The sequence below is a fragment of the Coregonus lavaretus genome, assembly GCF_964263955.1.
Source record: "Coregonus lavaretus genome assembly, chromosome: 35".
In the NCBI taxonomy this organism is placed as follows: Eukaryota; Metazoa; Chordata; class Actinopteri; order Salmoniformes; family Salmonidae; genus Coregonus; species Coregonus lavaretus.
Genome location: NC_140022.1, coordinates 6,296,919 through 6,322,330, shown reverse-complemented (window position 1 = coordinate 6,322,330; position 25,412 = coordinate 6,296,919). Strand labels below are relative to the sequence as shown.

The following is a 25,412-nucleotide window of genomic DNA, read 5'->3' as shown; positions in this document are numbered from 1 at the left end:
GTATAATGATTTAGCCATAGCTTCTGGACCAATTATGCAATAATCACTAAACTCTTCAGATGGTCTGTCCTTGATGACACTTCATTTTCCCGGTTATGGCATGGCAAGGTGTGTGTGTGTTATGACAGGCCATAGGTGTTAGTTAAGGCAGGTTCCAGGGCCTGGTGCTATGGGGTCTACATATCAGGGAAATGGCTCCATCTACAGGGACTCTACTGGGCTTCCAAATACCCCATGTGACATCATCTCGGGCCGGTTAGGAGTGCTGCAAACAAACAAACTGTAGACAGGGATTTGAGGTGAGGCAGTGTACACAAACGTCTCAGAAAAGTCTCTATAACATCTCAAGAACCACATCAATATCATCTAACGTTAATATAATATGTGTAATATAACCTGCACTTTTTAGTCCTTATGTGTGATTTTCAGTGAAACACACAGTACTACACATTTTGACCGGGTACATTTTAACTGGTTGAACATTACCATCTACTGAAAATAGTAAGCACTGCAGGTGTTCCCACACTGTATCCTGGCAACCCAACAAAATAACCAACAGAAACCAGGCATGAGGTAAAAGCCCTAGCGCAGAAAATAGGTGGACACGTTATGCTCCCAAGGGAGTCAATACGTAAATCATCTAGGAGAGACAATTGACCAGTGGTGGAAAAAGTTCCCAATTGTCATACTTGAGTAAAAGTATAGATACCTTAATAGAAAGTTACTCAAGTAAAAGTGAAAGTCAGCCAGTAAAATACTACTTGAGTAAATGTATTTGGTTTTAAATATACTTAAGTATCAAAAGTAAACGTATAAATCATTTAAAATTCCTTATATTGAGCAAAGCAGACAGCACCATTTTCTTGTTTTTAAAATGTATGGCACATTCTAACACTCAGAAATTATTTACCAAAGATGCATTTATGTTTAGTGAGTCCACCAGGGCAGAGGCAGTAGGGATGACCACATGTTCTCTTGATAAGTGCTTGAATTTGACCATTTTCCTGTCCTGCTAAGCATGAATTTGACAATTTTCCTGTCCTGCTAAGCATTCAAAATTGAACGAGTACTTTTGGTTGTCAGGGAAAATGTATGGAGTAAAAATAACAATATTTTCTTTAGGAATGTAGTGAAGTAAAATTAAAAGTTGTCAAAAATATGAATAGTAAAGTACAGATACCCCAAAAAACGACTTAAGTAGTACTTTAAAGTATTTTTACCTAAGTACTTTACACCACTGTAATTGACATTCTTAATCCAGCATTTACATTGTCTTTGAGCACTGTACAAATAGCTCTGGTCCAGTGCGTTGCCTCACGTCACTTGTTGATCCTGTTCATGTATGCTGAACACACCGCTCACGTTACAAAATAAATGTACACATGCATGTTATTCAATCATTGCATCCAAACTGCTCGCGCGCGTCAACGGGCTTCTGCATAGCCAGGCACTAAAATAGAACTTGGTTCTATTTGTGACGCATGATGTGCTGCAAGTCCCGCCTCTCCCATCTCCTCATTGGTTTTTAGGAGCATATACCCACATGGATGATTTAAAGATGAACTGAGGTCCACACTCCTGTCCAGTTGGTGGTGGTAATGCACCTTAAAGTTTGTTGCCAACCGCCATATAAAGTCAGAAGAAGAAGAAGCCTGAAGGAGGAGAGATTAATAGAAACTAACTGGGTTTACCCTTTTATCTGTGGATTAATTGTCGGAGTAGAGGACCTTGTGCTCTTCAGGTAAAATAACAACCCAATGTTTATATCCCAGGACAAAATACCTAGCAACAGCAAACTAGCTAGCTAAATTGCCATGAATGTTTAATGCTTTTCGACCTGTCCCCAAATTAATATAGTTGGTTCAGAGTGTTCGTTTTGATATTTCAACCTGCGTGTCCTGATCGCGTCTGGTGTGGATGGACAAAATCAACATAGGTGCGATGGGACGCATTTTTGTAAAGTGTGTGACCGCCAATGTTCAACTCAAAAGGTTTCATTAGCATGATGATGGGACTTGTATAGTATTTTAGTTATACTGTATACTTGTCAGCTGTGCCTGTGGGGAAATCATTTGAATTCAATCTGTTTTTTGACAGCACCACTTTTGATTTGAATAAAACCTTGTCGTCATCACTGGAAAAGATAAACGGTTGAGATTGATATCATTTAAAAGCTTAGAAACAGGGTTGTCAAACTATTCTATAATTTCTGGGGAAAAACTAGTTTTTTAATAAAAATGTAATATTTTTAACCTTTTAATGTAAATGAACTCCGATTTTTTTCATATTCGCAATCGCATATGTTGTAGCTTAGACCCCATTTTACATCATCTAAGGTTTTGGTGTTGTGCCCGCCATCGATTGAGACACAATATGCTCTTGAATACATGCTCTTGAATACTCAAATATAAATAAAATGGAACCACAAAGATGGTTTGAGATCCACACATCAAAGAACGTTGACTTGAATGGGAAATTCTGTTTTAAATGATACTGTCAATCCCCCATAAGAAACCTATTGAAATAATAGAAATATAGATAATAGAATAGACATGACCATTTAAGTTGATATTCAATAATAGATGGACCGGCGGTCATCTTTGTGGTACTAATTAGAATGGTGTACCATTGAAATGACTTTAACTTCTATGATTGAAAAACAAAACAATTGTGTTTTATTGTCAAATACACTGGATAGGTGCAGTGAAATGTGTTGATTTACAGGGTCAGCCATAGTAGTATGGCGCCCCTTTGAGAAAATGTGGATGAAGTGCCTTGCTCAAGAACACATCAACAGAGTTTTCAACTTGTCGGCTCAGGTATTCAAACCAGCGACCTTTCTGTTACTGGCCCAACGCTTTATCCGCTAGGCTACCCAACACCCAAATGAAATAGCACCCACCCTGTATTTAAGACCATGTTCAAATCAAATCAAATTGTATTTGTCACATGTGCCGAATACAATGCTTCCTTACAAGCCGTTAACCAACAATGCAGTTTTAAGAAAAATAAGTGTTAAGTAAAAAATAGATACTCAAAAATAAAAAACAAATAATTAAAGAGCAGCAGTAAAATAACAGTATTGAGGCTATATACAGGGGGTACCGGTACAGAGTCAATGTGCGGGGGCACAGGTTAGTCGAGGTAATTTAGGTAATATGTAGGATGTAGGTAGAGTTAAAGTGACTATGCATGTTATGCATGTTGTGTCTCAACCGATGGCAGGCACAACACAAAAATGATGTGGAATAGGGTCTAAGGTACAACATCTGCAAATATGTATATATTTTTGAACGCGTTTTTAGATAATTGACGTTAAAGTTTAAAAGTGATATCATTTTTATTAAAAAACAATTTTTTCAAGCAATAATTAGTTTGACACACTGTTACTGTTTGTAAACTATTAAATTATGTGTAAGCTTTTCATCAAACCATAGCCCCAAATACTTAAATTCTGTTACCCTTTCCGTTAGTTCTCCATATAATCGAACACTGACATCTTCCTTTATCTTTTTGTTAGTAAACAACATGTGGCAAGATTTAGATAAAGATAACTTGAAACCCCATGATATGGACCATTCCTCTACTGCTACAACAGCATTTTCTCTATTACATGAGGAATATTCCTTCTCCTTTTCCATATGACAACATCATCTGCATAAAAGGCCGCCCCTATACCCTGTCTGATATCCCCAAACATATCATCAATCATCAACGTGAATAAGATAGGACAAATAGCACTACCCTGTGGAGTTCCGTTTTCCACCTCATATTCTCTTGATAACTTCCATTCCACCCTGACCTGGAAGATTTGGTCAAACAAGAAATCCATAATCCAGTTGGACATTCTCCCACTGCCCACTAATAGCCATTCCATTCAATTTAATCAGTACACCTTCCTGTCACATTGTACAATGCTTTTTAAATGTCAAAATATAATATTGACATCACTTCCTTGCCATCGCTTTGGTCACCTCACTACTAACTGTAACCAATTCATCAAGGGTATCCTTCCTTTTCTGAATCCACTCTGGTATGGACTTAATAGACCCCTATGTTCCAGATAATACTTAAATCTACCTACAGTCAACTTTTCCATTAATTTACAGAGATTTGATGTAAGTGCAATAGGTCTATACCTAGCAGGACTTGATGGATCTTTACCAAGCTTCATAAAAGGCAACACCACAGCACGTTTCCATCCTTATTTTTAGCACTCCTGTCCTTCATATTTTGTTTAAAAAACTCAAAATAATCCCCAAAGCTTCTCTAGGTAGATGTTTAAACATAATGAAGCATAATCGATCCACATCTGGAGCAGTGCAACCACACCCCATCCAAAGCCCTCGCTATTTCAAACATTGTGAATTCAGCATCCAGTGATTCTCCAGAATCACACATAGCGTATTACGGTATACATCTTCATGCATTCTTAGCTTTTCTTCCTTACGTCTTTTACGTTCATTACCTAGGGTTTTGTCTAGAAGGGTGTTAGTTAAGGCAGGTTCCAGGACCTGGTGCTATGGGGTCTACATATCAGGGAAATGGCTTCATCTACAGCAGGGGTGTCAAAGTCAAATGGACGGAGGGCCAAATAAAAAATTTAGCTACAAGCCGAGGGCCGGACTGTTCGAATGTTCATTGAACATTTTTTAAATGACGCATATAGTCTAGTGAACCTAATTGAACCTACTGAAAACCTAACAAATATATTCCAATATGATCAGATAAATAAAGCAATATTTTCTTATGGCTCTGTCAGTAATCTTTAATTTTCAACAGACACAAAAGACAAATTTCCTTTATATAAAAATCCCCATAACATGAACATTAAATGAAAGAAACCGGTATTCAAGGCACCATCAGTAGCCTATATTTTCTATTTTAGCAAAAGTGGGCTAAATTTACTTCAAAGAAAAAAACAATAATAGCAATTTTCTATCATCCACTCAACTGAAATATTTTAAAAATATAATTGGATTGAAATACAATAAAATAAAGTGCAAAAATCTATTAATCAAAAACAACACTTTGTTTAAGGAGAAGTAACATGCAGTGAAAACAAATATTAAACTTTAACTTTTAAACTTGAACTGAGTAAAAACTCTAAATATGTGATTGCACAGTAATGTTCACTTGTTTGAGGTTGAGGGTGATACTTGGTGGTGTCCCATCTTTTCCACAAGTTCATCAATGTTCGGGGTAAGGCTCTGAGCTGAGGAAATCCTCAGAATTGAGTGGAGGTGTTCAGCAGTAAGTCGACTTCTGTGTGATGTTTTGTTCAGGTTCATCAAAGAAAACAGTTGTTCACACAGGTATGTGCTGCCAAACATAGACAACGTTTGAGCAGCCTGGATGCGCAGCTGGGGCATTTGTTCCATGTCCATATTCTTGTTTTTGTCCGCGTGTTTCGTTTCATAATGTCGTCTCAGATTATACTCTTTCAGTACCGCCACACTTTCTCCACACAGAAGACACACAGGTTTTCCAGCTACCTCCGTGAACATATACTCCGACTCCCACCTTGTTTGAAACCCCCGGTTCTCAGTGTCCACCTTCCGTTTTGCCATTTTTGATGGGTATCTGAAAGTTAATTTTACTGTGATGCTGACGACTGCTGTGCCAATAAATATTGAAATGAAGCAGCCTACTGCTCGGTGCGTCACCGTTGCATTGTGGGAAATGTAGTATTGGTGCGTGTAAAAGATCTGCGGGCTGCCGGCTTGCTGCGGTCTGCGGGCCGGTTCTAATAATAAATCAAGATCATCCCAGGGGCCGTAAAAAACCTTCTCGCGGGCCGGATGTGGCCCGCGGGCCTTGACTCTGACATATGTGATCTACAGGGACTCTACTGGGCTTCCAAATACCCCATGTGACATCATCCTCTGGGGCTGGTTTGGAGTGCTGCAAACAAACAAACTGTAGTCAGGGATTTGAGGTGAGGCAGTGTACACAAATGTCTCAGCAACGTCTCTATAACATCTCAAGTACCACATCAATATCATCTAACGTTAATATAATCTGTGTAATATAACCTGCACTTTTTAGTCCTTATGTGTCATCATGATTTTCAGTGATACACACAGTACTACACATTTTGACCGGGTACATTTTAACTGGTTGAACATTACCATCTACTGAAAATAGTAAGCACTGCAGGTGTTCCCACACTGTATCCTGGCAACCCAATAAAATAACCAACAGAAACCAGGCATGAGGCAAAAGCCATAGCGCAGAAAAGAGGTGGAGAGAGTCATGGTGGACACCTTATGCTACCAAGGGAGTCAAGAGGTAAATCAAGTAAGTCATCTAGGAGAGATAATTGACCAGTGGTGGAAAAAGTACCCAATTGTCATACTTGAGAAAAAGTATAGATACCTTAATGGAAAGTTACTGAAGTAAAAGTGAAAGTCAGCCAGTAAAACACTACTTGAGTAAAAGTCTAAAGGTATTCGGTTTTAAATATACTTAAGTATCAAAAGTAACTGTAATTGTAAAATCTACTTAAGTATCAAAAGTGTAAATCATTTAAAATGCCTTATATTGAGCAAAGCAGACAGCACCATTTTCATATTTTTAAAATGTATGGATAGCCAGCGGCACATTACAACACTCAGACATTATTTACAAAAGATGCATTTGTGTTTAGTGAGTCCACCAGGCCAGAGGCAGTAGGGATGACCACGTGTTCTCTTGATAAGTGTTTGAATTTGAGCATTTTCCTGTCCTGCTAAGCATAAAAAATTGAATGAGTACTTTTGGTAGGCAGGTAAAATGTATGGAGTAAAAAGTACAATATTTTCTTTAGGAATGTAGTGAAGTAAAAGTTCTCAAAAATATGAATAGTAAAGTACATACACCCCAAAACACTACTTAATTGGTACTTTAAAGTATTTTTACTTAGGTACTTTCCACAACTGTAATTTACATTCTTAATCACGCAGCACATTGTCTTTGAGCACTGTACAAATAAAATCAGGTCCAGTGCGTCGCCTCGCGTCACTTGTTGATCCTGTTCATGCATGCTGAACACACCGCTCGCATTACGTGTGCAAGTGTTACAAAATAAATGTACACATACATGTTATTCAATAATTGCATCCAAACTGCTCGCATGCATCAACAGGCGTCTTCGTAGCCAGGCACTAAAATAGAACTTGGTTCTATTTGTGACGCTTGAAGCGCTGCAAGTCCCGCCTCTCCCATCTCCTCATTGGTTTTTAGGAGCATATACCCACGTGGGTGATTGAAAGATGAACTGAGGTCCACTCTCCAGTCCAGTTGGTGGTGGTAATGCACCTTAAAGTTGGTTGCCAACCACCATTTAAAGTCCAAAGAAGAAGAAGAAGCATGAAGGAGGAGAGATTAATAGAAACTAACTGGGTTTACACTTCTATCTGTGGATTAATTGTCGAGTAGAGGAGCTTGTGCATTTTAGGCAAAATAATAACCCAATGTTTATATCCCAGGACAAACTAGCTAGCAACAGCAAGCTAGCTAGCTAAATTGCCATGAATGTTTAATGCTTTTCGACCTGTCCCCAAATTAATATAGTTGGTTCGGAGTTCGTTTGATATTTCAACCTGCGTGTCCTGATCGCGTCTGGTGTGGATGGACAAAATCAACATGCGTGCGATGGTGCACCCGGACGCACGCGCACGCCCGGTCAAGTCAGCATGTAAAAAAGGCGCATGAACGCTATGTACCAGAGACAGATAATCTCTATACATTCCTCACTTTCCATACATAGTACATTGACCTTCAGCTTTTAAAGTGTTTTGAGAGTGATAGGTTTAAGTTATAGAAGAGTCTGGGGCTGCGTCTCAAATGGTACCCTATTCCCCTTAGTGCCCTACTTTTGACCAGAGTCCTATGGTCAAAAGAAGTGCATTGATTATATAGGCAATAGTGTGCCATTTGGGACGCACTTTTGGAGAATGTGTGACCGACAATGTCCAACTCAAAACGTTTCAGTATTTTAGTTATACTGTATACTTGCCAGCTATGCCTGTAATCTTTTAACCTTTAATGTAGATGAACTCTGATTTATTTCATGTTCGCAATCGCATTTGTTGTAGCTTAGACCCCATTTTACATCATCTAAGGTTTTGGTGTTGTGCCCGCCATCGATTGAGACACAACATGCTCTTGAATACAGGGTGGTGTCATTTTTGGCTGATAAATCTACTAAAATATAAATAAAATGGAACCACAAAGATGGTTGGAGGTCCAAACATCAAAGAACGTTGACTTGAATGAGAATATATGTTGTTTTAAATTATACTGTCAGTCCTCCATAGGAAACCTATTGAAATCATAGAAATATAGATTATAGAATGTGCATTATCATTTAAGTTGATATTCAAAAGTGGATGGACCGGCGTTCATCTTTGTGGTAGTAATTAGAAGTTTCAATTCAATTTACATTTCAATGGTGTACCATTGAAATTACTTTAATTTCTATGATTGAAAAACAAAACAGTTATGTTTTATTATCAAATACACTGGATAGGTGCAGTGAAATGTCTTGATTTACAGGGTCAGCCATAGTAGTACGGCGCTCCTTTGAAAAAATTTGGATAAAGTTTTCAACTTGTCGGCTTGTTTTCAACTTGTCGGCTCAGGTATTCAAACCAGCGACCTTTCTTCAAATGAAATAGCACACAGCCTGTATTCAAGAGCATGTTGTTTCTCAACCGATGGCAGGCACAACACAAAAACCTCAGATGATGTGGAATAGGGTCTAAGGTACAACATCTGCAAATATGTATATATTATTGAACATGTTTTTAGATAATTTACGCTAAAGTTGAAAGGTTATATCATTTTTATTAAAACACTTTTTTTCCCCAGAAATAATTAGTTTGACACACCGTTACTGTTTGTAAGCTTAAATGATTTGTAAGCTTTTACATGATAACAAACTCAATTGTTTATATTTTCCAGTGATGAAGACATGCATGTCTCATGGTATGCAAAATGGGTAATACATGTAATATGACGTCTCCAAGTAAGCTTTTCAAACCATAGCCCCAAATACTTAAATTATTTTAGCCTTTCCATTCATTCTCCATATAATCGAACACTGACATCTTCCTTTATCTTTTTGTTAGCAAACAACATGTGGCAGGATTTAGATAAAGATAACTTGAAACCCCATGATATGGACCATTCCTCTACTGCTACAACAGTATTTTCTTTATTAAATGAGGAATATTCCTTGCCCTTTTCCAAATGGCACCATCATCTGCATAAAAGGCCTCCCCTATACCCTGTCCGATATTGCCAAACATATCATCAATCATCAACGTCAATAAGATAGGACTAATAGCACTACCCTGTGGAGTTCCGTTTTCCACCTCATATTCTCTCGATAACTTAGATTCCACCCTGACCTGGAAGATTTGGTCAAACAAGAAATCCATAATCCAGTTGGACATTCTCCCACTGCCCACTTATACCCATTCCATTCAATTTAATCAGTACACCTTCCCGTCACATTGTACAGTGGGGAAAAAAAGTATTCAGTCAGCCACCAATTGTGCAAGTTCTCCCACTTATAAAGATGAGAGAGGCCTGTAATTTTCATCATAGGTACACGTCAACTATGACAGACAAATTGAGGAAAAGAAATCCAGAAAATCACATTGTAGGATTTTTAATGAATTTATTTGCAAATTATGGTGGAAAATAAGTATTTGGTCACCTACAAACAAGCAAGATTTCTGGCTCTCACAGACCTGTAACTTCTTCTTTAAGAGGCTCCTCTGTCCTCCACTCGTTACCTGTATTAATGGCACCTGTTTGAACTTGTTATCAGTATAAAAGACACCTGTCCACAACCTCAAACAGTCACAATCCAAACTCCACTATGGCCAAGACCAAAGAGCTGTCAAAGGACACCAGAAACAAAATTGTAGACCTGCACCAGGCTGGGAAGACTGAATCTGCAATAGGTAAGCAGCTTGGTTTGAAGAAATCAACTGTGGGAGCAATTATTAGGAAATGGAAGACATACAAGACCACTGATAATCTCCCTCGATCTGGGGCTCCACGCAAGATCTCACCCCGTGGGGTCAAAATGATCACAAGAACGGTGAGCAAAAATCCCAGAACCACACGGGGGGACCTAGTGAATGACCTGCAGAGAGCTGGGACCAAAGTAACAAAGCCTACCATCAGTAACACACTACGCCGCCAGGGACTCAAATCCTGCAGTGCCAGACGTGTCCCCCTGCTTAAGGCAGTACATGTCCAGGCCCGTCTGAAGTTTGCTAGTGCATTTGGATGATCCAGAAGAGGATTGGGAGAATGTCATATGGTTAGATGAAACCAAAATAGAACTTTTTGGTAAAAACTCAACTCGTCGTGTTTGGAGGACAAAGAATGCTGAGTTGCATCCAAAGAACACCATACCTACTGTGAAGCATGGGAGTGGAAACATCATGCTTTGGGGCTGTTTTTCTGCAAAGGGACCAGGACGACTGATCCGTGTAAAGGAAAGAATGAATGGGGCCATGTATCGTGAGATTTTGAGTGAAAACCTCCTTCCATCAGCAAGGGCATTGAAGATGAAACATGGCTGGGTCTTTCAGCATGACAATGATCCCAAACACACCGCCCGGGCAACGAAGGAGTGGCTTCGTAAGAAGCATTTCAAGGTCCTGGAGTGGCCTAGCCAGTCTCCAGATCTCAACCCCATAGAAAATCTTTGGAGGGAGTTGAAAGTCTGTGTTGCCCAGCGACAGCCCCAAAACATCTCTGCTCTAGAGGAGATCTGCATGGAGGAATGCGCCAAAATACCAGCAACAGTGTGTGAAAACCTTGTGAAGACTTACAGAAAACGTTTGACCTGTGTCATTGCCAACAAAGGGTATATAACAAAGTATTGAGAAACTTTTGTTATTGACCAAATACTTATTTTCCACCATAATTTGCTAATAAATTCATTAAAAATCCTACAATGTGATTTTCTGGAATTTTTTTCCTCATTTTGTCTGTCATAGTTGACGTGTACCTATGATGAAAATTACAGGCCTCTCTCATCTTTTTAAGTGGGAGAACTTGCACAATTGGTGGTTGACTAAATACTTTTTTCCCCCACTGTATATATGCTTTTTTAATGTCAAAATATACTATTGACATCACTTGCTTGCCAATGCTTTGGTCACCTCACTACTTACTGTAACCAATTCATCAAGGGTATCCTTCCTTTTCTGATTCCACTCTGGTATGGACTTAATAGACCCCTATGTTCCAGATTATACATCAGTCTACCTACAGTCAACTTTTCCATTAATTTACAGAGATTTGATGTAAGTGCAATAGGTCTATACCTAGCAGGACTTGATGGATCTTTACCAAGCTTCATAAAAGGCAACACCACAGCATGTTTCCATCCTGATGGTAACACTCCTGTCCTCCATATTTTGTTAAATAAACTCAAAATCTTTCCCAAAACTTCTGTAGGCAGATGTTTAAACATAATGTAGCATAATCGATCCTCACCTGGAGCAGTGCAACCACACCCCATCCAAAGCCCTGTCTCCTGAGTGGCGCAGTGGTCTAAGGCACTGCATCACAGTGCTAGCTATGCCACTAGAGATCCTGGTTAGAATCCAGACTCTGTCGCAGCCGGCCGTGACCGGGAGACTCATGGGCGGCGCACAATTGGCCTAGTGTCGTCCAGGGTAGGGGAGGGAATGGCCGGCAGGGATGTAGCTCAGTTGATAGAGCATGGCGTTTGCAACGCCAGGGTTGTGGGTTCGATTCCCACGGGGGACCAGTATGAAACAAATTAAAAATAGAATATGTATTCACTAACTGTAAGTCGCTCTGGATAAGAGCGTCTGCTAAATGACTAAAATGTAAATGTATAAAATGTTCTTTCAAACATGATGAATTCAGCAGCCAGTGATTCTCCAGAATCACACATAGCGTATTACGGTATACATCTTCATGCATTCTTAGCTTTTCTTCCTTACGTCTTTTACATTCATTACCTAAGGTTTCGTCTAGAAGGGATACAGCTTTTGTCAAAAGTGACTCGTCACAGCAAGTTTAGGAGAACTTGCTTTAACGTAGCAGGTTAGGAGAATTAGGTTAAGGTTAGGAAAGGGATTAGGGTTAGCTAAAATGCAAAATGTTTTACTTTTCACGTCAATTTGACTGAAGCTGTATCTAGACATGACCCCTCATGACAAGAGTGAGGATGAATTAAATGTTGTGGCAGGTGCAGTGATGACTGCTGAGAAGAAAATAGAGATACGTGCTCCAGTAGTTCAGAGATGGAACTTGTTGAGAGTGAGGGTGTAGTACCTGCGGTGAGGACCGCCGAGTTCGGGCCTCGTCCCAAGGAAGATAAGGATGATTTTGGCCCAGTGGGAGTGAGATTTGTAGAGAGAATGGATCCTTGCTTTTTGGTTGATCCATATGTGGTGTCAGGTTGGGTGGATGAGAGGTTGGGTACTGTTGAGTTGGTGAAGGTAACTCAGAATGGACTCGTGATGATTTATTGTGTTTCCTCCGCCCAGAGGGAGAGGGCGCTCCGGATTACGAGATTAGGGACAAGAATTGTGACATGCTTTGCTCTCCGCAGCAGGGAGCTATTGAAAGGAGTGATAACAGGGGTGGCATTAAGTGTTGAGGAGGAGCAGTTGAAATGGAAGATTCCCGGTGTCTGTGACGCCCACCGTTTGGTGAGCCGTAGATCCGGTGGGGAAACGGAGAAGACATTATCTGTCATGCTGAGTTTTGATGCAGAGTAGTTACCAGATAAGGTCAAGGTAGGACGTGTCAGTTATCCCGTGAGAGTTTATGTTCCGAAAATATTACAGTGTTTTAGGTGTTAAGGTTATGGGCATTTTGCAGCAGTTTGTAGGAGGGAGATGCATAGATGTGTGCAGGAGGGCATGATATGAAGGAATGTGTGGTATCAGTGGAGAAAGTTGTGTGTGTTAGTTGTGGGGGTGATCATGGGGCTGGAGATCGGAGGTGTCTGGTGAGAGAAAGGCAGATTGAGGTTGCCAGGGTTAGAGTAGTACAGAAAGTGTCCTATGCCGAAGCAGTGAAGAGAGTGGTAGAGGAAGATGGGTACCGGGTGAGGGATCCTGAGAGGATTCATGTGAGTAGGCAGAGACCGAGAGTGATGGGAAGAATATGTGCTTCAGTAAAGTGGGATTTTTAGCATTTATAGCCATGGTTGTTAATTGTTCTGCAGAAATTGATAGAAAGTCACAGAAAATAGAGGTTGTGGTGGCAGCTGCAGGGGGTGTTGAGTGGTAGTGATATGTCCTCTCAGACCGTTGGTCTGGACTAGGACTAGATAGGGTTAAATAGTGGAATGGGTGGTGGATTTTGAGAGAGGGCTAATAGGTGATAGGGCAATTTTCCTTGTCCCCAAGTTTGTATTATTGTATCAAATAATATAATGTAGGTAGGCCGTGAATGGCCTCACACATCAGTACAGTAGATGGCGGTGTGTGTGCACCTAAAAGTTAGATGTGATCCACCAACCAAATACCAAAGAAGAAGAAGACAAGGAAATTGGTGAAAGTGTGTTCACGCTCAACCTGTCTGCGCTCTTGGTGCGCTAAACACGTCTGGTAGATTTATTAATAGGCCTACAAGTGGCGTGGCGTGTAGTGTAGGCAAATCCAATTAAGCCACAAAAAACATGTATTTATGGATCAGCTCTGGTGATACATAAGTGGATAATGCATTGCAAACGTGTAACGTTAATTGAGGCTATAGATACGGAAGCCTTGCAATGCGTATCCACGTCATACATTGGACAATCTTTTTTGTTGTTGTATTTTACCCCCTTTTCGTGATATCCAATACGTTCAATGGAATGACGTAAGTTATGAGGTTGCGCAGTGCAATACTTCCGTATCTATAGCCTAAATTAAAGTTACAACATATAGCTATCACAATTAGTAATTGCTAGCTAGCTAGTTTAGCACCTATAACGTGTCGTATACGTAAGGTCAAGAAGAAATGGATAAAAGGTAGATTTATTTGTACGATTGGTGTTGTGAACTAACCACGTAGGTAGCTAGCTAACCAGTTAAACATATGCTGTTGATAAATAACCTTATAACGTTGGCTACAAAGACGAAGCAAGACCCAAGTTACTGTAGTTAACTTAACAGAAGTGTTAGTTAGATCTAGGCTAGCTAACACATTGTTAAAATCATTAGGCCTGCTTTTATCTTTATCTGACACGTAAGTTAGCTACTTGAGCAACTAACGGTAGCTAGCTAGCATTGGCTAACTTCCTTAACTGGCCAGCTGAACTTATCTATAAAACATAACTAGCGTATGTCGAATTCTAAATTGTCAGGAGCTAACTAGCTGAAGTAGCCTAAACGTGGCCAATTATCTAGCTAGCTACTAGTTCATATGGCTGTGAGGAGCCTGACCTTGGTCTGTTAGACAGAGATGGATCATAGCTAACCAAACATTAATCATTAGCTAGCTTGCCAACCCACCCAAGGCACATGCGTTGAGTGTTGTCCCTCCCACGACGTTAGTCCACTCAACAAATGTAGCCTAACTTTCAGTATGTAGCAAGTAGGCCTGTCTAGGTAGTGAGGAAGGTCCCTGCTATCTCAAATAAAGTGGATAGGCCTGTACTTCAGAGACCTCTTACCGTTCGTCACCTGCTCTCACAAGTTAGCCTATAACACACACTTCACTGCATCTTTTGTTTTGGCTAGTTTATACGTAGACTACATTGTTGCTTTACACATACTTTTATATATGGATGCAGTCTAGTCGAAGGCATTTCAAGTACAGTAAAGTAACAGTTCCTTAGGCAGAGAAAAAACTAGGCCTATGGAAAATGTGCAATGGGGAGGAACTTATCATCTGGTTGGTTGCTCAGCCTTTCTTTCATATACAGCCAGACTACTGTGTTTATAACCCTGCTAGTCTTGTTCCCAGCCATAACATGCTCTATCAAACTCCACAGGTGCTGGTTGCCAGTTTGTGTCATCTTGTTGATGGAACTCCAAGGTATTAATATCAGTCATACGTTATGTTGTTGTTTGTTCTGATTCTGCATGTGCAAAACGGCATATTGATGTCTGTGTCAGATGGATTCATTGGAGGCTAATTTTGATGTCTGTGTTTTGTAGTCTCTTCACAGGAGAGAGTTGAAGGTTTTACAAGAGGGAAGGTTATTTTACCATGTAGGTACAATGTGATGCCTATTGAAGAGGTCACCATATTTTGGCGATACAAGGATGACCGTAATGTCTACAATATTGTCAGTGGAAAAGCAGACTTGACAGACCAAGACCGTCAGTTCAGAGACAGAACCAGGATGTTCCCTGAGGAATGGGCAAAGGGCAACTTCTCTCTCCTACTGACTGATCTCAAGGACAGCGATAGTGGGAGTTATTCATGTTTCATACAAACAATGAACATTCTTCGTCAAGTGGAACTTTCGGTTCAAGGTTTGCATTACAACCAAGTTTAACATACAATTAATTGAGAATGGTCATGATTCAGCCTTTGCTTATCTATATCTATACAGTATTGAATTTCCATTAACAGTTTTAAGAAGTTGATGATACTGTATGATAACTCTTAAGTAAAATGCATTGTTATTTATTTTACTGCATTGTTGGTTAAGGGCTTGTAAGTAAGCATTTCACGGTAAGATCTACACCTGTTGTATTCGGCGCATGTGACAAAGAGAATTTGGTTTGATTTGATTTGAAATGTCCCTCTTTATTTTACAGAGAAACCAACTCCTGAGCCTAAAGTTGATCCTAGGAGCAGCAGCATGAGTATCAGAGAGCTGAACCAGAGCCTCTTCCTGTTTCTCCTCCTCAGTCCAACTCTCCACTTCCTTTGACTTACAGCACAGAAATTGGTCTTTGTGCCACTTATGAGACTGTTGACAAGTTCTGAGTGTTTAAACTGCTGAAATACGTATTTATTCTGACATGTATGTAATAGGAGACTGCAAATATACCTCTTGCTAGAACCACCTTTCAAGAGGTGAGGGAAAAAGTTTTTCCAAATTGCCTGTAGTCACAGTGTGTTTACTGATAGAACCACAGTAACTGCACTTATGTAAGTTTAGCTTTTTGTCAACTATATTTAATGCACTTTTAATACAATATTTATTGCTGAGTAAATGCATAATATTTTTTTAAAACCAGGGTCATATGTTAAATCGAAATTGGAAATGGCATAGAAATAGGATTTTGTCAGTGTCCCTCTTCAAATCAAATCAAATCAAATTTTATTGGTCACATGCGCCGAATACAACAGGTGCAGACATTACAGTGAAATGCTTACTTACAGCCCTTAACCAACAGTGCATTTATTTTAAACAAAAAAAGTAAGAATAAAACAACAACAAAAAAAGTGTTGAGAAAAAAAGAGCAGAAGTAAAATAAAGTGACAGTAGGGAGGCTATATATACAGTAAAATAAAGTGACAGTAGGGAGGCTATATATACAGGGGGGTACCGTTGCAGAGTCAATGTGCGGGGGCACCGGCTAGTTGAGGTAGTTGAGGTAATATGTACATGTGGGTAGAGTTAAAGTGACTATGCATAAATACTTAACAGAGTAGCAGCAGCGTAAAAAGGATGGGGTGGGGGGGCAGTGCAAATAGTCCGGGTAGCCATGATTAGCTGTTCAGGAATCTTATGGCTTGGGGGTAGAAGCTGTTGAGAAGTCTTTTGGACCTAGACTTGGCACTCCGGTACCGCTTGCCGTGCGGTAGCAGAGAGAACAGTCTATGACTAGGGTGGCTGGAGTCTTTGACAATTTTGAGGGCCTTCCTCTGATACCGCCTGGTATAGAGGTCCTGGATGGCAGGGAGCTTTGCCCCAGTGATGTACTGGGCCGTACGCACTACCCTCTGTAGTGCCTTGCGGTCGGAGGCCAAGCAGTTCCCATACCAGGCGGTGACGCAACCAGTCAGGATGCTCTCGATGGTGCAGCTGTAGAATTTTTTGAGGATCTGAGGACCCATGCCAAATCTTTTTAGTCTCCTGAGGGGGAATAGGCTTTGTTGTGCCCTCTTCACGACTGTCTTGGTGTGTTTGGACCATGATAGTTCGTTGGTGATGTGGACACCAAGGAACTTGAAGCTCTCAACAAGATGCAGGTTTACTTACCAAGTTATTGAAATATTTCCAGATCAGTTATTAATATTGTACTACCAAATGACAGATGTTTTGTTGAGAACTTGAGATTGAACGTGCTGCACAGTAAAAACGTTATTTCAGTCAACCTTTCAATTAGGAAGTGTATTACTTGGACACCACAGTGTTATTAAAGGAAAAGTATTCACTTCCTCAATGCTCTTCATTAAAGAGTGTTTCTTTTAGCTTTTTGCAAACGATGGTTTGATCATGTGGTTGCACAGTGTGTTCAGACAGATGTCTGTTAGGAGGAAGTCATTTCAGTCTCAGATTTATCACAGCTCTGAAGATGTCGATGATTGTTGCCTGTCTGTTCTGTAAGACCATTTATTTTTCTTATCTTATTTATTTGACATTCAATTTACAATAAACGAAGTGTCTCATGGATTATTTTCTTCTTAGGTGTTTTAAAACTGTGTGTTGGAGCTGAGGCTTTGACAGAGACACTGGTAGAACTTGGACACAATGCAACGCTGAACTGTTCTCTTACTGCAAATAATGTACACTGGTACATACAGCACCAACTACAGCCTCCACTGGCCTTACTCCGCTCTTTCACTAGTAGTAGTCCTGCTGCTTTTTATTACAATCATCATTTTAGACAGAAATATTCATTAGAAACAGGAAATCGATTGTTAATACAGAATGTAACAGTAGATGAGAATGGAGTGTACTACTGTGCAAAGAAAGAAAGCGATATTCTCCTATTCAGCAATGGAACCAGACTCATGACCACTGGTAAGTGCACATTTTATTCAATGATCAACATACTATATTTTGTGTAAAATATAATTTTGAGAAGTGTTTTTGTTCATGTTTAACGCAGCAAGGTGCAAGACCACTACAGACATTTTACATCCACTTTGAGTAACATAACTCAAAGTGGATGTAGGCTATACATATTTTCCGTAACCCTGCAGGTCTCAAATCAATCAATGAAACAAGAAACACAAGTTTGAAGCTCCGTAAGTGGTTATGTGTTTATAATTTTTCTACTGATTTAATTGTGACTTTAATAGTATGGAAGGTGTTTTAATGATTGTAAATCTCTTGTGCTTATTTAGGCTATCAAATTTTGTTGAAATAAAATGCAGTACATTTAAAAAAGTACATTTGGCAATTTCAGTTGATCCTGAAGCCTCAGAGAAACCCAGAGACTTCAACACAATGTGGCTAAAAGGTCTTCTCATTGGATCCGGGGTCTTGAATGCAGTTCTCATTTTATTGGCGTCAGGTGTGTCTCTACACTCTTAAAATAGGGTTTGTTAGTTACCTAGTAACATCTTGGTGGTACTGTGTGGCTCAGTTGGTAGAGCATGGCACTTGCATCGCCAGGGTTGTGGGTTTGATTCCCGGTTTCACCCATACGTAAAATGTATGCACTCATGACTGTAAGTTGCTTTGGTTAAAAGTGTCTGCTAAATGGCATATTATTTTAGTTATTATCTAAAACTTTTCTTTAGACTGGATACCTTTCCTGCCTTTACATATAATGTTAGGACTATCTGTTCCTGTACTTTTGTCTGCATGCAGACCCAAAACCCACTGCAATATGTAAGATGTTACTCAGTGATGTGTGATCACAATAGTCTATACTAATTCCATATGGATAATCTTAGCCATTTCAGTGCTGTGGAAGAGAGCTGCTTGCCAGAAGAACCATGACTCTCATCCAACCACTGAACCTCCTGAAAGGGCAGACGGGCCAGAGGTCAGTATCTGTAGTGGGAAGATGGATATCATAACATGTCTACATTTATGAAGGACAGGTGGTTTACACTCATATCCACATTGTTTTTCAGTATTGCATGATACAGTTGGTACCCCCACTGAGAGGACCAAGGCCAGACCGCATAGCCTCAACTATTTACTCCAGAGTCCAGTTTCCAAATCCTGAACTCACAACTCCTGCTTAATAAGGTGCCAAATCTGTATCTACCCTTCCTCTTCAGTCTGGGTTTAACATATCTGGGCTATTATGATAATAGTTATGACTTTGGTGGATAATGTGAACTACGATATGACTTTGATAGATAATGTTAATCAACTGTGAATATTCATATCTTTGTATACAGTATCTAATGCTGCTCTTTGTCACTATGGTCTTTATACCAGTCAGCAATATCTTTCAAGGAAATTGTTACTTTTGTGTCTTGATTCATGTTTTTCATTATTCATTGTTGGAAATAAGTTTTCATTTGTGCCTGTCTTGAAAGTCATTTGTCTCTCTTTTTGTGAAGCAGCGAGGAAGAGGTTTGTGTATTTCTGTAGAAAAAGCCCCCAAGCTTAGCCGCTTACTGAGCAGCACGCGTGTCCCAATTATTGTACAATTTACCATTTTTAATACTGACTTTTTCAAGCATTCAATTAGATTTTGACATTTTAAGTTAATTAAAAAGCCAACTGTGTGTGCCCTATAACACCTTTGTGAGTAGAAAGTAGTGGTTTGTATATTTTAGTTGTTTAAGTTAAGACCACTGTAAGAAAGGTCATGTCAGTGTGTTTCACTTTTTTCAAACATCAGTGTGTTGCAAACTCTTCATGAAAAATAAAACATAAAATCTCTGTTTTGGAATAAACCACCTCTTATTTGAAGTACTCTACCTACATTGCCTTCAAATGAAGATTGTCCACAAAACAAAGCATTTATAAACTGCATGTTTTAATGGCAGTGGTACCAGTAACCTATCACTAAATGGTCATCAAGGTCACAAGGTGTGTCTTAAAGCTAGAATCCTTAATTGAAACAATAACAAAGTGGACACCCCGCCTCATTTTTGGTAAAAAGCTGAAGGATGGACCTGGAGAAATGTAACCACTCAAATTTGTAGACAGAGCTATGGACAGCATCCATGATTTTTTAAAATTATAGTTTTAACCATGCTTTGAGGCTACACAGTGTACAAACAAGCTTATATTTTGGGTTCTGATGGGGTACGACTGTTGAACTAAGCTCATGAGGCATTTATAACTTATATTCCTCAAGAATCAATGGGTGTATCATTAATCTATAATAAAAGTCCAAAAATGGATGTAGAAACTAAGGATTCTAGCTTTAATACCAGGTAGAGGGGCCTTTTTCTATAGAATTTCCTGCTCTGTATATTTTTACTTTTGACCTTCTGCATAATGAGAATGTGGTCATTAAGGAAGAGACGAATTGATGCTCACCACTTCCTCTTCACACTTTGCACAGTCTTGTGCTTTATGTGGAAACTTTAAGCAAGTTAACAATGACCTTACACATCATTATGTTTGTGTTTTATCATCACTTTTTGAAGTTTTAACATAGTTAACTTGACTACTTAAGTTATGTGATCCACTAGAAATGTAAGCTGAAATCTATCTGACCATAAAGACATGCCTATATGAAATGGGGGAAGGGGGTCAATAAAATAAATTGCTATTGAATTGAAATTCAGTTATTGGATTTAGTAACTGTCAAAGAAAATAATGTAGCCCTATAATGAGTAAGACTATAGGCAAAGTGGACATGAATGTGATTGGTCTGATCTCTAGCACCCTTGGTTTTTCTGTAGGCTTACAGCAGCATAGAGCACTCAAACAGACAGCTGCTACACAAGCAGGAAACCAACCCAATCGACAACACACATTTGAGACGATGTTGAGAGTTGTGGGACATCTGTAAGACGATTGTTTAGATACTACATGTGATATTGAATGTGATTGAGAAGCAAATCAAATATGTCATGTGTTTTGTTTATAGGTCTCTGCTGTCGGGGAGCTGATGGTTTGACAGAATGCAACCCTAAACTGTTATTTTAGTGTAGGTGAAGCATACTGGCACAGACATCGCCAACCACAGCCCCCACTGGCTATACTCCACTCTTTCAATAATAATAGTCCTGCTGCTTTTTATTAATATTCATTAGAAACAGGAAATAGATTAATACAGAATGTAACAGTAGATGATTGTGGACTGTTCTACTGTGCAAAGAAAGAAGACCAGTGTCTACTATTCAGCAACGGTACCAGACTCATGACCACCAGTGCACATTCAATTCAATTACAAATATATTTCATCAAAATATACATCTTTATTTAAATATATCACATTTTGAGTATTTATCCTCTCACAACATATGTTGAATGTGGGATTCAGACCAATTTTAACTTCCTCTGTTTATTACTGTTGTCCTTATTCTGTGACAAATGTATGATGTCTTGTAAATGTAAAAGTGGTTAAGAATAAATCAGGACATATAACATTGGCTGTGCAGTAAATCTGTTTTGTTTTCCCCAGAGGTTTATGCTGACTATCTAAACCAGACCTCCAACTGCAGGTAATTATTATTATTATTATTTAATTTTTTTGTCATTTAGCAGACGCTCTTATCCAGAGCGACTTACAGGAGCAATTAGGTTTAAGTGCCTTGCTCATGGGCACATCAACATATTTTTCACCTAGTTGGCTCTGGGATTAGAACCAGCGACCTTTCGGTTACTGGCACAACGCTCTTAACCACTAAGCTACCTGCCGTCATCATGGGAGAAATTTATTCTGTCCATTTACTGTTGTCTGAATGTTATTCTGATCATTATAATCCTGGTTGAGAATGTATATGTTGCTTGTGTTATATTGATATAGACTTTTCCTATGTGGTTGGTTTATATTTCAGTACATAGCGTGACCTTGTCATGTCAGAACAGAAACTGTCTTTCAAAACTAAGACCACCTCAAGATGCAGACCAGTGGTAAGATACTTTTTGTAGAGCACCTGAACAGTTGCAGCATTCTCCCGGACCAATTGATTAAACTTAACAGTATCAAATACTGAAAAGCATACAACATATCATGACATAACTTTGACTGTAGCTATGGTCTTTGTAAAATATGAATTGCACTGTTTGTTTTTTTATGAAATCAGTGACACAGCTCACAGCACCATCAAGAGGATTACATCCTGAACTTGTATCAATAATTACTATTGCAGTATAATGCATGCTGCCACAAGTGCAAGCTAACAACTCCAGCTAGGCCTAGTGTGTTATTATATACATGAATGGTCAATCCCAGGGGCGCAACTTTGGTTTTAGAAGTGGGGGACATAAACTCTCCAAACAGCCTACCCGACCTTTCGGAGGCGTCTGCATGGTCCTAAAGCACCCCCTAGCCTCGTTTTGTATCACATTCTAATGATAAAACTGGGGGGAGGGGGAGGGGGGGGGACACAATTTCAGAATGGTGGTGGGACATGTCCCTCCCCGTCCCCAGTGAAAGTTGCTCCCCTGGTCAATCCATTAGTGTAACTATCACCTAGTAAAATGTCATGATTACAGTATTCAGCTGCTGAACTTCCTTTTTGTTCTAAAGCTGTGGCTTCTGTGGAAATGTTCAATGAAATGGCAGTGAAGATCACAGGAACAAAATAAACGTATGACTTATAGCCCACTCAATGTATGGTAAAGTAGAGCATCAGTTGTGAGAAAGATCAGAGTGGAAATTAGCACACCACACCACCACAAAAATAGCACATGTAAATGGTCACAGGCTGTGGATTTATAACGTTATTTGTGCCTGTGATTCTTGTGCAAGAATTTGTCTGGCAAGAGGTTGTCTGTTGCAATACACTTTTATAATGAATGCCTTCACAGGAATTGTTACCCTGCCTAAACAAAGTTGTCTTAAACAAACAAACAAAAAACTTTGAGATAAGGTATCGCCTACACATGTCCAGTAACCAATGATGCAGCAATCACAAAACTCTTCAGATGGTTTGTCCTTGATGACACTTCATTTTCCCGGTTGTGGCATGGCAAGGTGTGTGTGTGTGTGTGTGTGTGTGTGTGTGTGTGTGTGTGTTATGACTGGGTACAGGAGTTAGTTAAGGCAGGTTCCAGGGCCTGGTGCTATGGGGTCTACATATCAGGGAAATGGCTCCATCTACAGGGACTCTACTGGGCTTCCAAATACCCCATGTGACATAATCTCGGGCCGGTTAGGAGTGCTGCAAACAAACAAACTGTAGTCAGGGATTTGAGGTGAGGCAGTGTACACAAACATCTCAGCAACGTCTCTATAACATCTCAAGTACCACATCAATATCATCTAACGTTAATATAATCTGTGTAATATAACCTGCACTTTTTAGTCCTTATGTATCATCCCCGGGACCACCCATACACACAAATGTATGCACGCATGACTGTAAGTCGCTTTGGATAAAAGCGTCTGCTAAATGGCATATTATTATTATATGATTTTCAGTGATACACACAGTACTACACATTTTGACCGGGTACATTTTAACTGGTTGAACATTACCATCTACTGAAAATAGTAAGCACTGCAGGTGTTCCCACACTGTATCCTGGCAACCCAATAAAATAACCAACAGAAACCAGGCAAGAGGCAAAAGCCATAGCGCAGAAAAGAGGTGTAGAGAGTCATGGTGGACACCTTATACTACCAAGGGAGTCAAGAGGTAAATCAAGTAAGTCATCTAGGAGAGATAATTGACCAGTGGTGGAAAAAGTACCCAATTGTCATACTTGAGAAAAAGTATAGATACCTTAATGGAAAGTTAATGAAGTAAAAGTGAAAGTCAGCCAGTAAAACACTACTTGAGTAAAAGTCTAAAAGTATTCGGTTTTAAATATACTTAAGTATCAAAAGTAACTGTAATTGTAAAATCTACTTAAGTATCAAAAGTATAAATCATTTAAAATGCCTTATATTGAGCAAAGCAGACAGCACCATTTTCATATTTTTAAAATGTATGGATAGCCAGCGGCACATTCCAACACTCAGACATTATTTACAAAAGATGCATTTGTGTTTAGTGAGTCCACCAGGCCAGAGGGAGTAGGGATGACCACGTGTTCTCTTGATAAGTGTTTGAATTTGAGCATTTCCTGTCCTGCTAAGCATAAAAAATTGAATGAGTACTTTTGGTAGTCAGGTAAAATGTATGGAGTAAAAAGTACAATATTTTCTTTAGGAATGTAGTGAAGTAAAAGTTCTCAAAAATATGAATAGTAAAGTACATACACCCCAAAACACTACTTAATTGGTACTTTAAAGTATTTTTACTTAGGTACTTTACACAACTGTAATTTACATTCTTAATCACGCAGCACATTGTCTTTGAGCACTGTACAAATAAAATCAGGTCCAGTGCGTCGCCTCACGTCACTTGTTGATCCTGTTCATGCATGCTGAACACACCGCTCGCATTACGTGTGCAAGTGTTACAAAATATTCAATAATTGCATCCAAACTGCTCGCATGCATCAACAGGCGTCTTCGTAGCTAGGCACTAAAATAGAACTTGGTTCTATTTGTGACGCTTGAAGCGCTGCAAGTCCCGCCTCTCCCATCTCCTCATTGGTTTTTAGGAGCATATACCCACGTGGGTGATTGAAAGATTAACTGAGGTCCACTCTCCAGTCCAGTTGGTGGTGGTAATGCACCTTAAAGTTGGTTGCCAACCACCATTTAAAGTCCAAAGAAGAAGAAGAAGCATGAAGGAGGAGAGATTAATAGAAACTAACTGGGTTTACACTTCTATCTGTGGATTAATTGTCGAGTAGAGGACCTTGTCCATTTTAGGCAAAATAATAACCCAATGTTTATATCCCAGGACAAACTAGCTAGCAACAGCAAGCTAGCTAGCTAAATTGCCAAGAATGTTTAATGCTTTTCGACCTGTCCCCAAATTAATATAGTTGGTTCGGAGTTCGTTTGATATTTCAACCTGCGTGTCCTGATCACGTCTGGTGTGGATGGACAAAATCATGTGATGGGCGTGTGATGGTGCACCCGGACGCACGCGCACGCCCGGTCTAGTCAGCATGTAAAAAAGGCGCATGAACGCTATGTACGAGAGACAGATAATCTCTATACATTCCTCAATTTCCATTCATAGTACATTGACCTTCAGCTTTTAAAGTGTCTTGAGAGTGATAGGTTTAAGTTATAGAAGAGTCTGGGGCTGCGTCTCAAATGGTACCCTATTCCCCTTAGTGCCCTACTTTTGACCAGAGTCCTATGGTCAAAAGAAGTGCATTGATTATATAGGCAATAGTGTGCCATTTGGGACGCAGTTTTGGAGAATGTGTGACTGACAATGTCCAACTCAAAACGTTTCAGTATTTTAGTTATACTGTATACTTGCCAGATATGCCTTTGGGTAAATCTATTTGAATTCAATCTTTTTTTGGCAGCACCACTTTTGATTTGAACGAAACCTTGTCTTCATCACTGGAAAAGATAAACGGT

General features: G+C 39.5%; 1 long non-coding RNA gene across 1 annotated transcript; it reads left to right on the top strand.

Annotated features, from left to right (window-relative positions):
* Positions 1 to 13,889: 13,889 nt before the first annotated feature.
* LOC311109483 lies at positions 13,890 to 17,555 on the top strand. Its single transcript, XR_014610605.1, has 4 exons — positions 13,890 to 14,009; positions 14,975 to 15,018; positions 15,141 to 15,461; positions 15,750 to 17,555. It is a non-coding gene; the product is annotated as an uncharacterized lncRNA (long non-coding RNA).
* Positions 17,556 to 25,412: the final 7,857 nt, after the last annotated feature.